The following is a 14,197-nucleotide window of genomic DNA, read 5'->3' as shown; positions in this document are numbered from 1 at the left end:
GGGATACAGAGACGATTCACTAGGCTGATTCCGGAGATGAGGGGGTTACCTTTTGATGATAGATTGAGTAGACTGGGTCTTTACTCGTTGGAGTTCAGAAGGATGAGGGGTGATCTTATAGAAACATTTAAAATAATGAAAGGGATAGACAAGATAGAGGCGGAGAGGTTGTTTCCACTGGTAGGGGAGACTAAAACTAGGGGGCACAGTCTCAAAATACGGGGGAGTCAGTTTAAAACCGAGTTGAGAAGGAATTTCTTCTCTCAGAGGGTTGTGAATCTGTGGAATTCTCTGCCCAAGGAAGCAGTTGAGGCTAGCTCATTGAATGTATTCAAGTCACAGATAGATAGATTTTTAACCAATAAGGGAATTAAGGGTTACGGGGAGCGGACGGGTAAGTGGAGCTGAGTCCACAGCCAGATCAGCCATGATCTTGTTGTATGGCAGAGCAGGCTCGAGGGGCTAGATGGCCGACTCCTGTTCCTAATTCTTATGTTCTTATGTCTTATGTTCTTATCCACACACTTCCCAGTTGAGGTCACTGGATCGGTATGAAGAGCAGGGACACTGGCTGATTTTACTCATATTTAGCCCAGTGGTACTGAGGACAATTATAACCCTTGAACTGCTGCCTTGGCTGAGATCAACTAACAGCCCAGATCAAGGAACGAACTTGGGAACTTCCCAGTCAGTACTGCAGAGTGTTCTAAAATTTGGTGGGGTTGAAAGAGGGTAAGAACAGAATATTTTGAAACAAATTTTACTCCACTTTTAACCGAAACCTTCGTCACTGGAACATCAAAAACAGTGAGACATTTTAGAAAGGCTCAAGTCAAGAAATAGACAGCTTTACAATCACTGCACAGTACAGAAGGGAGCGACTGTTAATGGGAGCTCTGTTAGTGAAGTCCTCCGACACCCCAAGATAAACCGGACTGTCCCTTTAACTATAAATCGGCAGAGAAAGGGGAGTCGCTGCCCCTTTAAATATCTGCCCCATTCCCCCAGGCAGTGGGAGGAGAAACAGCGCGCGGTCTCTTTCTATCCTGACCCAGCAAGCACCGCCGGATAGGCTGCCGCAGGGTCCAAAAGTCCACAGAAAATTTATACATCGGGTGTTGCAGAACAACTGAAAAGCGCACACACAGAGCCTTTGCTATATATATATATATATATATGTTTGTGTGTGTGTAAACAAAACACATCATTCTTAAAGGTTACTAGTCAATACCATAGATAAATTATTATCTTCAGCAATTATTTTCCAGCATTTTATTTCCATTTTCTTCACAATGTAATTGCAGAGTGTTTAATACCTTTACCATTTATTGATAACCCATTGTCTTGTGTGCTCTTGTTTAGAAAGTGATGTCACACTGACCATTCTGTTACCAAGGTGACCATGTCTGTCCGCAGTATTCAGTGGGAAAGGGGACTAAATCACACTGGGGATAATGAGCAGCCCTCCACCAGTCTCGTAGCTTTATTGTCCAGTGATCACCTCACCATCACACACAAGCTCCTGAGATTTACCCCCGTGTGTGATAATTGGTGCCAGTGATGGCAACAGTGAAACTGTATTCAAAAGGGAGTTAGATGAAGTCCTTACTACTAGGGGGATCAAGGGGTATGGTGAGAAAGCAGGAAGGGGGTACTGAAGTTGCATGTTCAGCCATGGACTCATTGAATGGCGGTGCAGGCTAGAAGGGCCGAATGGCCTATTCCTGCACCTATTTTTCTTTGTTTCTATGTTTCTATGTTTCTGTACCTATACCTGCCATGAGGTTAATAAATATCTCATTCTCTCACTGGTTATGTCCTTCGCTTGGAAAGGAATGAAACACTTGCAACTATCCAGTGAAATTTGCTCTGTTTCTGTCTCCAGTCTTCTATTTTCTGACTGTTACTTTCACTGTTTCCTCTCCAACCTTTTCCAATATTTGTGGATGTTGTTTATTGCCGCAATAACTAAGACATGGTCGAGGTTCAATAAACTGAGACAGGCTCTGGTGCAGTATAAACAGAGACGGGGTCTAGTATAATATAAACAGAGACAGGGTCTAGTGTAATAGAAACAGAGACAGTCTCGTGTAATATAAACAGAGACAGGGTCTCGTGTAATATAAACAGACAGGGTCGAGTGCAGTATAAACAGAGACAGGGTCTAGTGTAATATAAACAAAGACAGGGTCTAATGTAATATAAACAGAGACAGGGCCTAGTGTAATATAAACAGAGACCGGGTCTAATGTAATATAAACAGAGACAGGGCCTAGTGTAATATAAACAGAGACAGGGTCTAGTGTAATATAAACAGAGACAGGATCTAGTGTAATCTAAACAGAGACAAGGTCTAGTGTAATAGAAACAGAGACAGGGTCTAGTGTAATATAAACAGAGACAGGTCCTGGTGTAATATAAACAGAGACAGGGTCTAGTGTAATATAAACAGAGACAGGGTCTAGTATAATATGAACGGAGACAGTGTCTAGTATAATATAAACAGAGACAGAGTCTAGTGTAATATAAACGGAGACAGAGTCTAGTGTAATATAAACAGAGACAGGATCGAGTGTAATATAAACAGAGACAGGGTCTAGTGTAATATAAACAGAGACAGGGTCTAGTGTAATATGAACGGAGACAAGGTCTAGTGTAATATAAACAGAGACAGGGTCGAGTGTAATATAAACAGAGACAGGGTATAGTGCATTAATAACTGAAACAAGGCCTTGTTTTACACTAGAAACAAGTCTTTAAGAATCTAAAGTTTTTTTGCAATAATAACTGAAAGAGGTGATAGTGTCACACTAACAGAAGCCGGGTCTACTTTAACAATATCAGAAACATACTCCATTGAATACAACAGAGACAAGATCTATAGTTATAATAATAGAGGCGTGCACTAGAACTGGAATAACAGGGGCAGGTTATTTTCCAATCATAGCAGAGGCCGGGTCTAGTGTAACAATTCCAGAGACAGGGGCCCATACAATAAGAGTAGAGACAGGGTCCAGAGTAATAACAGCAAATGCATGGCCCACTGTGAGAGTAACAAAGATAGTGTTTGATCCAATAATAACAGAGGCAGACTCGAGTGTTGTACTGAACACAATGCTGGATCTAGTGTGATGGTCATACAGCCAGTATCTAGTGCAACAAAACAAAGATTGGGTCTCATCTAATAGTGTGTGCAAGTCAGGGCCTATTGCTATAATCTTATTCACCCATCACCCCTGTGCTCACTGACCTACACTGGCTCTCAGTTAAGCAACGCCTCAATTTAAAAATTCTCATCCTTGGTTTCAAAACTCTCCATAGCCTCGCCCCTCCCTATCTCTGTAATCTCCTCCAGCCCCACAACCCTCCGAGTTCCCTGCGCTCCTCCAAATCTGTCCTCTTGAGCATCCCCGATTTTAATCGCTCCACCATTGGCGGCCGTGCCTTCAGCTGCCGAGGCTCCAAGTTTTGGAATTCCCCGAAACCTCCACCTTCTCTTTCAAGATTCTTTTTAAAAACTACCTCTTCGATCAACCTTTTGGGAATCTGTCCTGATATCTTTCTCTGTGGCTCTGTGTCAAAAATGTTTTTTTATTGATATCGATCTTGTTAAGCGCCGTGAGAAATTTCACTGAGTTAAAGGCGCTATATTAATGTAAGTTCTGGTTGTTTTGTTGTTGCAGCAAATGCTTTGCCGAATGTCTAATAACAGAGTGAAGGCCCACTGCAGTATGAATGGTGGGGTTAGTGTAATAACACAGGCACGGTCTAGTGTAATGGGAACAGGGATCAGACCATGTCAGCCTTGGCTCAGTGGTAGTACTCTCGGCCCTGAGTCAGGGGGTCGGGGTTCAATTCCCAATCCAGAGACCCGAGCACATAATCTAGGCCGAGACTCCAGGTGCCAGTACAGAGGGAGTGCTACATAGTCAGAGGTACTGTCTTTCAGATGAGACATTGAACTGATGACCTGTCTAGTCCCTAAGTTGGACATAAAGGATCCCATGGCCATGATTCTGAAGAAGAACAGGTGGAGTTCTCCATGGTGTCCTGCACAACGTGTATCCCTCAACTAACATCACTGAGAATGGATTAACTTGTCATCATTACATTGCTGTTTGTGGGATCTGGCTGTGCACAAACTGGCTGCTGCATTTACTCCATTACAACTCCTCTCCATCAACCTCCCCCCCACCCTAACTCCTCTCCAACCCCTCCTCATCTTCCATTCACTTCAATTGAAAAGAAATAGACAGGTTGTACCAGTGAGGATTTGAAACATATTTACAACAGATTCTAGATGTTCTTAGGGTCCCGATCTTTCTCTGTCACTCGAGGAGTTAGATAACAGACTTTCTCCTGTGAATACAGAGCTGGTTTATTGGGCCTTGGTGTGGCTTCATCTTCATCTTGTTGACTCTAAACCGTTGCCAATTATTTGATGTGATCTGTATACTTGTATGCATTTTTTTTTAAATACATGGAGTGGATTCAAATTTAAATTGAACCCAGGTTTGCAGGCGTGATGCTCCAATCACACATCGAAGGTGAGAGAGATACTGTGGGGCACACACCAAGTCCAGTAACTGAAAGTGATTAACAGACTGGGTTTTGTGTTTAGTGATCCCGGGCGTGTTACCGATACCTTCCCTGGATACCAAGGCTAGGAGAGGCATTCTGGAAGGTATGGGGAGCTGGGATTTGTCCCTGAGTAACCGAAGGTATGAGAACTGAACTAATCTCGAGTCAGAAAGGAGAAAAGGCTAAAAAATGGTTGTATAGTATTAGGCCATCCCTCGTATTGAGGATGTCCTGCTTCCACACCAAAAAGGGATGAGTTCACAGGTGTTTCAATGAGGGACCTGACATTCGAGGTCCCGAACTACATAGTGAAGGGTGGAAGATGCCTGTGCATGGATTCTTTTAATGTGGGGTGGCTGTTGCACACCAGCCACCACACGGGCTTGACAGAGCTAGGTCTTGATCCAGTGGCAAGGGTGAACCAAGATGACTGGAGACCAAGCTCTGCTGCACAGACCTAGTGCGCACGCATGCTCCTACTATCCATGGATCGCAGTGTGGGCTGGTCTGTGCTGCCCCTGGGCCCTTGCCTCTCCTGGGCCCCAAAACCTCGCTCCTGGGCCCCGATCTCTCACTGCTCCTGCGCCCCGATCAGAATGAGGACATCAATTAATCTCCTCTTATCTTGGAGACATAAATATCAACACTGTTATTTGAAGTATCAAAATACTAAACTCCAGCGTGGTTGAAGGGTTATTAACATCAGCAGAAACAAACGGCAACTAACAGAATGAACACAGTTCATTAGGATGTGAACAACAGCAGCAACAACAGCAGAATCCAAACTCTGCAATCACTTGTGAACTCGCTGGTGTGTCAGCAGGTTGGATGACTGAGTGAATCCCTTCCCACACACCGAGCAGGTGAATGGTCTCTCCCCAGTGTGAACTTGCTGGTGTCTCAGCAGGTGGGTGACTGAGTGAATCATTCCCCACACTCAGAGCAGGTGAACGGCCTCTCCCCAGTGTGAACTCGCTGGTGTGTCAGCAGAGTGGATGACCGAGTGAACCCCTTCCCACACATGGAGCAGGTGAATGGCCTCTCCCCGGTGTGACTGCGTCGATGAGTTTCCAGCTCAGATGGGTAATTGAATCCCTTCCCACAGTCTCCACATTCCCACGGTTTCTCCATGGTGCGGGTGTCCTTGTGTCTATGGAGGTTGGATGATCAGTTGAAGCCTCGACCACACACAGAGCACGTGTACAGTTTCTCCCCACTGTGAATGGTGCGATGTTTTTCAGGCTGTGTAACTGGTTAAAGCTCTTTACACGGTCATTGCACTGGAACACTGTCACTCGGGTGTGTGTGTGTCTCGGTGCTTTTCCAGTCACACTGATGTTGGAAATCTATTCCCACAGACCAAACAGATAAACATTTCTCCTACTTTGAAAGGCCGCAGATAGTCAGGTCCTGATGAATCGTGTGACTCTGTCAGATCTTGATGTGATGTTTGGTTCACGTTTCCCGTCTGTAAATCCTGCCCTTCTTATACCCTGTAAAAGGAGTTTACAAAGGTCAGCACAGGATAGAAATTGACAGGCAATCCTAGTTTCTATGGAATATTCTTTCCTCTCTTGTTCCCCCAAAGCTGTAAATCCCTTTCCCACTCACTCTCCCTCCCTGCTCGTGCTGAAATCCAAACCCAATCATAACATCTCCATCATTTCATTCCTCCATCCCCAGTTTTCCCCCTCCCTTTGCTCTGGTTGGGTTCAGTTCTACACCCGCTGCGTGCAGAGTGAGAATAAAATCAATGAGGCAATGATTTTCTCTCCTGGTCACTGGGACCCTGAAGCCCCGCCCACCCTCTGCTCCTGTACGAAGATGGCCGCACATGCACTATAGCCTGTCTCCGGGGAGAAAGTCACTAGCAAGATGGCCACGCAGGAGCCTTGATCCCTCCCTGTCCAACATGGCGGCCAGTTACCTGGAGCGACGGGGCCTATCACTACGTTGCAAACTCGGGACCAGTGGGCTCTTATTCGGGGCCTGTGGTCTTTTATTCAGGACCTGAGGCCTTTACCGAGAGTTTATGAAGCTGCTCAGCCCACTCGGGTCCAATTACTCCGCTGCACCCACAAGCTCCTACCACCTCGGGGAACCGTCTCTTCCGCCCGAGACCATCTCCACCACTGGCACTGCACATGGTCAGAGTACAGCTCAGTCCTGCGCCTGAGCACTGGGCTCCCGTTGTCATTGATAGGGCACTTTCTGCCGTGCGGGGGACTCTCGGTAACGATTCCACCATTGAAAACCCTAATTGCTGAGCCAGTCTGGGGAGGGCCAATCAGCCCAAGCATTAAACGACCTCATGGGCAAGGGCCACATAGTTCTGAGCATTCATCCACCCCAGGGTCCCGTCAACCCAAGTATTAAACCACCCCTGCCATACAGATATAGAATTTACAGCATAGAAACAGGTCATTCAGCCCAACTGGTCTGTGCCAGTGTTTATACTCCATACGAACCTCTTCTCACTCTAATGATCTTATCCCATCCTGTTCCCATATCCCTCTATTCCCTTCTCCCTCATGGATACACCAAACCTCCCCTTAAATGCTATCTGCTTCAACCACTCCTTGTGGCAACAAGTTCCACATTCTCACCACCCTCTGAGTAAATAAATTGCTCCTAATTCTTTATTTGATCTGTCAGTGACTATCTTATGTTTCTATCTCCTTGTTCTGACTCAATTGGAAACAGTTTATCCACATCTACCTTATCAAACTCCTTCATATCTTTCTGGTCTTTTCTTAGTCTCCCCTTTTCCAGAGAAAACCCAAGCCCCAGCCCGCTCAATCTTGCCTGCGAGTTGCATCCTCTCAATTCTGGTAACATTCTTGTAAATCTTTTCAGCATTTTCTCCAGTGCATCAATATTCTTTTATAGTGTGAAGCCCAGAACTACTCTCAGTGCTTCAACTGTGTCTAACCAACGTTAAATATAGAGTAAATGTTACCTCTCTGCTTTTGTATTTGTATTCTGTTCTAGAAATGAGTCCAGTATTTTCTTTGCACTGTTTATGGCCTGTCCAAATTGTGTTGCTAATTTTTTGTGTCTTTTTTCCCAGGTCTTTTTATACCTCTCGTTCATTTAATTTCTTCCCTTCTAAGGAATAAGTGGTCTCCTTATTCCTTCTACCAAAATGAACCAGCTCACATTTCACAATGTTGAATTGCATTCCCCATTCCTCTGCCCACTTTGCAAGTCTGTTGATGTCTTCCTGTATTTTGGTGCATTCCCAACACTATTAGTAATTCAAATTCTGACATCATACTCGAAGTTCTGAGTCTAAACCATGGTAAACAGCACTGGTCCCAGCAGCACAGATCCCTGTGGGACACCACTTCTCACTTTCCACCAGTCTGAGAAACGTCCTTAATCTTCTACACTTTTATTTCTGTTTTGTAGCAATCTTTCTATCCATTCTGCTACGTGAATATGTACTATATATACTATCGGACTGCTTGACCAACATCCAGCACTGGATGGGTAAAAATGTCCTCCAATTAAATATCGGGAAGACTGAAGCCATTGTCTTTGGTTCATGCCACAACCTCCGGTCCCTTTCCACTGATTTGATCTATCTTGCTGGCAACTGTCTGAGGCTGACCAAGTCTGTTCGCAACCTTGGTGTGATATTTGATCACAAATTGTGCTTCCCGTCTCATATCCATTCTATCACGAATACCGCCCTTCATAATATCGCCCGTCTCTGCCCTAACTCAACTTATCTGCTGCCGAAAGCCTCATCCATCACCTCTAGACTTGACTATTCCGATGCACTCCTGGCTGGCCTACCTAGTTCTACCCTCTATAAAGTTGAGGCCATTCAAAATTCGGTTGCCCGTGGTCCTAACTCTCACCAAGTCCCGTTCTCCCATCACTCCTGTGCTTTCTGACCTACATTGGCTCTCAGTTAAGCAGCACATCAATTTCAAACTTCTCATCCTTGTTTTCAAATCCCTCCATGGGCTTGCTCCTCCAAAGCTTTGGAATTTCCTCCTGCCCTATAATCCCCCAGATTTCAATACTCCGCCTATTCTGGCCTTTTGACCGATTTTAATTGCTCCACCATTGACGATCGCGCCTTCAGCTGCCTCAGTCCTAAGCTCTGGAATTCCCTACTTAAATCATTTCACGTCTCCATTTAACTTCACTTTCCACCTTTTAAGTGTTCTTTAAAACCTACCTAACATGAAGGCACAGCAAGCAATTAGAAAAGCAAATGATATGTTGGCCTTTAATACAAGAGGATTTGAGTACAAGAGTAAAGCCATCCGAATGCAATTATATAGGGCCCTGGGTAAGACCGCACCTGGAGTATTGTGTACAATTTTGGTCTCCTTACCTAAAGAAGGATACACTTGCCATAGAGGGAATATAATGAAGCATAGAAACATAGAAACTAGGAATGCACCACCATTCAATAAGATCATGGCTGATCATTCACCTCAGTACCCCTTTCCTGCTTTCTCTCCATATCCCTTGATCCCTTTAGCCATCAGGGCCATATCTAACTTCCTCTTGAATATATCTAACGAACTGGCATCAACATCTCTCTGCAGTACAGAATTCCAGAGGTTAACACTCTCTGAGTGAAGAAGTTTCTCCTCATCTCGTTCCTAATTGGCTTTCCCCTTATCCTTAGACTGTGACCCCTGGTTCTGGACTTCCCAACATCGGAAACATTCTTCCTGCATCTAACCTGTCCAGTCCCGTCAGAATTCTATATGTTTCTGTGCGATCCCCTCTCATTCTTCTAAACTCCAGTGAATGCAGGCCCAGTCGATCCAGTCTCTCCTCATATGTCAGTCCCGCCATCCCAGGAATCAATCTGGTGAACCTTTGCTGCACTCCCTCAATAGCAAGAACGTCCTTGCTCAGATTAGGAGGACAAAAAACTGAACACAATATTCCAGGTGAGGCATCACCAAGGCCCTGTACAACTGCATTAATACCTCCCTGCTCCTATACTCAAATACCCTAGCTATGAAGGCCAATATGTCATTTGCCTTCGTCTCCACCTGCTGTACCTGCATGCCAACTTTCAGTGACTAATGTACCATGACACCCAGGTCTCGTTGTACCTCCCCTTTTCCTAATCTGCCGCCATTCAGATAATATTCTGCCTTCATGTTTTTGCCACCAAAGTGGATAACCTCACATTTATCCACATTATACTGCATCTGCCATGCATTTGGCCACTCACCTAACCTGTCCAAGTTACCCTGCAGCCTCGTAGCATCCTCCTCACAGCTCACATCGCCACCCAGCTTAGTGTCGTCTGCAAACTTGGAGATATTACACTCAATTCCTTCATCTAAATCATTCATGTATATTGTAAATAGCTGGGGTCCCAGCACTGAGCCCTGTGGCACCCCACTAGTCACTGCCTGCCATTCTGAGAACGACCCGTTTATCCCTACTCTCTGCTTCCTGTCTGCCAACCAGTTCTCTATCCACGTCAATACATTACCCCCAATACCATGTGCTTTAATTTTGCACACTAATCTCTTGTGTGGGACCTTGTCAAAAGCCTTTTGAAAGTCCAAATATACCACATCCACTGGTTCTCCCTTGTCCACTCTAGTTGTTACATCCTCAAAAAATTCTAAAAGATTTTTCAAGCATGATTTCCCTTTCATAAATCCATGCTGACTTGAACCAATCCTGTCAATGCTTTCCAAATGCGCTGCTATTTCATCTTTGATAATTGATTCCAACATTTTCCCCACTACTGATGTCAGGCTAACCGCTGTATAATTCCCCGTTTTCTCTCTCCCTCCTTTTTAAAAAAGTAGTCTTACATTAGCTACCCTCCAGTCCATAGGAACTGATCCAGAGTCGATAGACTGTTGGAAAATGATCACCAATGCATCCGCTATTTCTAGGGCCTCTTCCTTAAGTACTCTGGGATGCAGACTATCAGGCTCTGGGGATTTATCAGCCTTCAATCCCATCAATTTTCCTAACACAATTTCCTGACTAATAAGGATTTCCTTCAGTTCTTCCTTCTCACTAGACCCTCGGTTCCCTCGTGTTTCCGGAAGGTTATATGCTCATATGTGTCTTCTTTCATGAAACAGAACCAAAATATTTGTTCAATTCGTCTGCCATTTCCTTGTTCCCCATTATAAATTTACCTGAAGGCTCGCCAGACTGATTCCTGGGATAGGGGAATTTACCTATGAGGAGAGATTGAGTAGACTCAGCCTATATTCTTACAGGGCTTGATAGGGTAGATGCAGGGAGGATGTTTGCCCTGGCTGGGGAGTCTAGAACCAGTCTCAGAATGAAGGGTCAGCCATTTAGGACTGAGATGAGGAGAAATTTCTTCACTCAGAGGGTGTTGAATCTTTAGAATTCTCTACCCCAGAGAGCTTTGGAACCTCAGTTGTTGAGTATATTGAAGACAGAGATCAATAGATTTTTGGATATTAAGTGAATCAATGGATATGGGGATAGTGGAGGAAAGTGGAGTTGAGGTAGAAGACCAGCCATGATCTTACTGAAAGGCAGAGCAGGCTCGAGGGGCCAAATGGCCTCTCCTGCTCCAATTTCTTATGTTCTCCTCGCCCAATCTCATGTGCCCTGACATCTCTTGGGCTTCAGGGTCCCAGTGACTAGCAGAGAAACAACAAATTAGAACCATAGAATGGTTACAGCACAAAGAAGGCCATTCGGCCCGTCGAGCCTATGCCGACTCTCAATTAGTCCCTCTTCCCCGCCTGTAAATTATTTTCCATCAGATATTTATCCAACTCCCTTTTGAAAGATAAGATTGAGTCTGCCTCCACCACCCTTTCAGGCTCTGCATTCCCGATCTGAACCACTCGCTGCATAAAAAAAGTTTTTTCTTAGGTCACCTTTGGTTCTTTTGTTAATCACCTTACTCTATATGTCTTCTGGTTCTCGACCCTTCTGCCAATGGGAACAGTTTCCCTCTAGCTACATGTCCAGACCCCTCATGATTTTGAAAACCTCGATCAAATCTCCTCTCCATCGTCTCAGCTTCAATGAGAACAATCCCAGCTTCTCCAGTCTATCCATGTAACTGAAGGCCCTCATTCCTGGAATCATCTCATAAATCTTTTCTGCACCTTGTCTAAGGCCTTCACAGCCTTCCTAAAGTGCGGTGCCCAGAATTGGACACAACACTCCAGTTGGGGGCCGAACCAGTGTTTTATACAGGTTCATCATAATTTCCACACTCATGTTCAGGATCTTGTAAGCCTTTTTAATTGCTTTCTCAAACTGCCTTGCCACCATCAACGATTTATGCACATTTACTCCCAGGTCTCTCTCTCTTCGTGCACCCCTTTCAGGATTGTACCATTTAGTTTATATGTCCTCTCCTCATTCTTTCTACCTCATCCATTATACTACTAGGCGTATTCTATAGACCACCAAATAGTGGGAAAGATATGGGCTACAGGGAAAGGGCAGGGGAGTGGGCTGAGCTGAGAGTCGGCACGGGCTCGGCGGGCTGAATGACCTTCTTCTGTGCTGTAACGATTCTATGATTCTAAAGGGCCATTAATGGCCTCTTTAAACATCGATTGAGACAGACAGACTTGCATTTATATAGCGGCTTTCATGATCACTGGACGTTCCAAAGTGCTTGCACCCAATTTTCAAGTGCAGTCACTGATATAAAGTGGGAAATGCAGCAGCCAATATCTACAATATAAGAATGACTAGATAATCTGTTTTAATGATGTTGATTGAGCGATGAATATTGGCCAGGGAACCAGGGATAACTCCCCTGCTCATCTTCAAAATTGTGTCATGAAATTTTTTACGTCCACCTGAGAGAGCAGAAAGGACCTTGGTTTAACATCTCATCCAAAAGACGGCACCTCCGACAGAGCAGCACTCCCTCAGCACTGCACTAGAGTGTCAGCCTAGATTTTGTGTTCAAGTCTCTGGAGTGTGACTTCAACCCACAACCTTCTGACTCAGGTGTGAGAGTGCTACCCACTGAGCCACGGCTGGCTCGCACACACACGGGAGGGGAGGAAAGAGAAAAAGACCAACACATATTCCAATATTTGAACGAAAGCTAGCCTGTGGGACCCACCAACTGAATCATATCTATATCCTCTCAGCTGGTGAATAGTGTGTTGGGACAAAGAGATGCTCAAGAAACCAGAGGGCTTTCTTGACTGTTTCTATCCTCCCACCCAATATCATGTTGCTTTCTCAAAAGTTGCTCTATTTTTATTTTAAAAAATATTAATTTTTTTTCGGGGGGGGGGGGGTTTGCAAATAGCCAAACAACCCATCAGCAGAAACTTTAAAAATGTTGTCTCTTGTCGCTCTTTCCCAGCACTGGGGTAGTGAAGCTGATTTTCATGCCCAGCTGCCGCACAGGTTGGTTGAAATGACGATCAGTAATGGTGGCTAGGCTACCCACATACCCCCGCGCTACAGAAAGCGCTCCGGCCCCCGCGCTGAGTTGCGGCTGACACCGCGCAAGCGCCCCCTGCACCCCCGACAACACCACACACACAAGCGCCCGGCCCGTACCGCGCATGCTCGGCACAAACACCACCCGAGAGCCCGGATCACCGGCGGAAAGTGAGTTTTATGAGGGTTTTAAAAAATAAATAACGGAGTGAAGCGCGGGCGGGGAAATAAATAAAATACAAACCGCAGAGTCCGAGCGCCCTCCGGCACCGAGCGCAGAGTCCGGGCAACGCCCGGCACCGAACGCAGAGTCCGGGCAACCCCCGGCACCGAGCGCAGAGTCCGAGCAACCCCCGGCACCGAGCGCAGAGTCCGAGCAACCCCCGGCATCAAGCGCAGAGTCCGAGCGTCCCCCGGCACCGAGCGCAGAGTCCGAGAGCTCCCCGGCACCGAGTCCGAGCACAGAGTGATCACAGTACTTTGCTTATAATTATTTGTGTGCTGCCCCATTGATTAATATCTGCCGGAACTCACATTGCAATCCAGTTACAGTTCCATGTTGTGAGTGTGTGGGTGTGTCTGGTACGGTGGGTGTGACAGTCACTGTGTGTGTGAGTGGCACTGATGTATAGTTCCAGTATCTGACACACGAATCGGAATGTTCAACTACTTACAATCATAGAATCCCACAGCATAAATGGCCCATTGTGTCTGTGCGGCTCTTTGAAAGAGCTTTCCAATTAGTCCCACTCCTCTTTCCCCACAGTCTTGCATTTATTTCCTTTTCAAGTGTATTTCCAATTCCCTTTTTAAAATTACTATGGAATCTGCTTGCTCCACGCTGTCATTCATGCATTCCTGATCATCACAAGTCATTGTGGAACATCATCAACATTGGCAGTCCCTCGGAATCGAGGAAGACTTGCTTCCACTCTTAGAATGAGTCCTTAGGTGGCTGAATAGTCCAATACGAGAACCATAGTCCCTGTCACAGTCGTTAAGGGTAAGGGAGGGTGCGACAGGTTTGCTGCATGTTCTTTCCGCTGCCTGCGCTTGTCTTCTGCATGTAATCGGCAATGAGACTCAAGGCACTCCGCGCCCTCCCAGATGCACTTCCTCCACTTAGGGCGGTCTTTGGCCAGGGACTCCCAAGTGTCAGTGGGGATGTTGCACTTTATCAGGGAGGCTTTGAGGGTGTCCTTGT

The 14,197-nt window shown here is 45.7% G+C and overlaps 1 protein-coding gene and 2 pseudogenes across 1 annotated transcript in view; 1 reads left to right on the top strand and 2 right to left on the bottom strand.

Moving 5' to 3' along the window:
• Window positions 1-14,197, bottom strand: part of LOC139248866 (zinc finger protein 235-like) — a 161,450-nt gene that overhangs the window by 1,308 nt on the left and 145,945 nt on the right. The window lies entirely within an intron of this gene.
• Window positions 1-14,197, top strand: part of LOC139248877 (zinc finger protein 420-like) — an 89,953-nt pseudogene that overhangs the window by 43,592 nt on the left and 32,164 nt on the right.
• LOC139248874 (zinc finger protein 239-like) lies at window positions 2,788-6,071 on the bottom strand (annotated as a pseudogene).

This window comes from Pristiophorus japonicus, unplaced genomic scaffold, assembly GCF_044704955.1.
Source record: "Pristiophorus japonicus isolate sPriJap1 unplaced genomic scaffold, sPriJap1.hap1 HAP1_SCAFFOLD_298, whole genome shotgun sequence".
Lineage (NCBI taxonomy): Eukaryota > Metazoa > Chordata > Chondrichthyes > Pristiophoridae > Pristiophorus > Pristiophorus japonicus.
Note: the sequence above shows the minus strand (reverse complement) of the source record. Positions and strands in the feature narration are given on the sequence as shown.